The sequence below is a fragment of the Pundamilia nyererei genome, unplaced genomic scaffold, assembly GCF_000239375.1.
Source record: "Pundamilia nyererei isolate P.nyererei 1_Seehausen unplaced genomic scaffold, PunNye1.0 scaffold01895, whole genome shotgun sequence".
Lineage (NCBI taxonomy): Eukaryota > Metazoa > Chordata > Actinopteri > Cichliformes > Cichlidae > Pundamilia > Pundamilia nyererei.
Genome location: NW_005189296.1, coordinates 2,576 through 4,942, shown reverse-complemented (window position 1 = coordinate 4,942; position 2,367 = coordinate 2,576).

Genomic DNA, 2,367 nt, shown 5'->3' with positions numbered 1-2,367 from the left:
TGTATGACTGGGTGAATTAGGTAAGTTGTATAAAGCACTTGAAGTGTGCAATGGGAGTCCATTTACAATTTACCAATCTGAGAGCAAAGTCCTCTATTTAGGTGATACAGTACTATGATATGTTCAAGAGAAGATGAGGCCTAATCATTCAAAACATTCCACGTGAGGAGAAGGATTTTAAATTTGATTCTGGATGTAGAAGGGATCAGATGAAGAAAAGCCAATTTGCTAATGGTAAATGGGCTGGTTCTTGCATTGCGATTTTCTACTCTGAGCACTCAAAGCATTCATATAACTTGCCTTATTCAGTGCTTTCTATCCATCATTCACACACTCTCCTTGTTCTATCTTCAGATATTTAGATATATTCATGTGGGGCTGTTGTTGGATGCATGTATTTATGGAAATTCTGTATGTGCAAAAACCTAGGTATCATATATTTTGATTATTGTTGATAGGCTCATTATCGCCATTGCCTGTGTTCACCATAAATTGAGTAATGGTGGTGGTTTCTTAGGAGTTACTGTCACATGTGTATCAGGCACACAGAGGGAAGCCACATGTTGAAATGTATCAGTGTCAATTTACTTTTCCTGTAAGAGATATATACTCTGAGGAATGTACCAATTCATGACCGATAATATTCCATTGGTCCCCTGGGCAGACTCTTTTAGGCGGACTCGTTTCCAGTAGGTGTCAGACTCCGCCAGAGCTGCCCTTTGTCACTGATTCTGTTCATGATTTTTATGGACAGAATTTCTAGGTGTAGTAAATTGGCAGAAGGCTTTCACTTATGTAGTCTCAGAATCCCATCTTTACTTTTTGCAGAAAATGTGATTTTGTTGCTTGATCGAGTGATGGCCTCCAGCTCGCATAAGTATCTCGGAAATCCTGCTCACGTGAGTACATTTACCTTTGACAGTTTGGAGGCAGATCCAAAGAAGAACTAAGACTAAGAACAAGAAAAATAACTCACTTCTCAAAACACAATACAACAAAGATTCAAAAATCCCAAAAAACACAAAACACTGGGAACAAATTCAGGGACCTTAACAGGACGTTTTTCTATAAAAATAGAAATGGATACCCCACCTCTAGCCCTTTGCTGTTTCCAATGTTCTGAAGTAAAGATACTAAAGATCAAAGATTATAGAGAGACTGCTGAGACTGCCCATGTTCTCCTTCTCCATTCAAATAAGAAAGCAAAATAGGGCAAAGGATGTTGCAAATGTTGTTATGTGCGTCGTATATTTCATGGAATTATTGTTTTATACTGTTGTTACGTCCCCACAACAGTATAACAGTATTTACTCATCATTTGATTCAGATATTGTGAGTTAATGTTGTAGAGAATCAGAAAACCTTCAATGTGGCTAGATCACTATGCAGGAAGTAAACTGCACAACAGCTTTTACTTTTGATTTGAGAAGAATTTCTATGTTTTTGTTCAATGTAATGAGCCTGTTACTAAACAGAAACCCTGCTTAGTCAGATCTGCTCTGATAATTCAGCTGTTGAGCCAACCCTAATCTCCTATCACCACTTGATAAGATATCTCGTGAGAGTCATCAGCTTCCTATAGAAGAACGAACATGCTGGCATGAGACTCAAACAATTATAACAGAAAGGTGGGCAGTGATGTAACACCTGTGGGTTACACCCAAAATGTTTTCATTCACCCGTGTTAATGGGCTAACGAACTGAGGAATGTTCATGTTTTCCTTTGCTCCAAAATTTAGTGTTAATGCCACTGTTTCACTTCAGAGTTGGTTGTGGAAGATTTTTGCTTGCTTGCTTGTTTTACTTTGAATATGTTTCACACCCACTTGTGAGGAGAAACTCAATAAAGGGACTTTACAAACATTTCAGTTTGATGTTTCCCCTTTGAAAGACAACAGAATTAATAGCTAATATTTAATTATTTAGTACTTTATTATTATTTTTGTCTGTATGTCATATTTATGATTAAAAACAAAATGGAATTGAGCAGGAATTGATCCTGCAACATGAAATACTGGTATTGGAAGTATCGGTATTTCAGGATTGCTCCTCACATCACTACCCCTCAGTCACTGAGTGAGACGGTAGACAACGGTGAAGAGGAGAGTGCAAGTGCATTGCAAAAACACATAAATGTGACTGACACCCATAAACGATGCAGCACCTGGCTTGAGTTTAAAGAAGCAGACACTAACTAAAAAGAGAAACCAAATCAAACCAGCCAATCTGAGGCATTTGATTTTTCTGAATGTCAACCTGCACTGAGGACATACTGTTTTTGAGTTCGGTCCTTTTTCTGTTCTGTGGATTTGTTAGCAGTGTTTAAACCATGACCCTACTGAAAATTGCAAAACATGAATGTCTTGA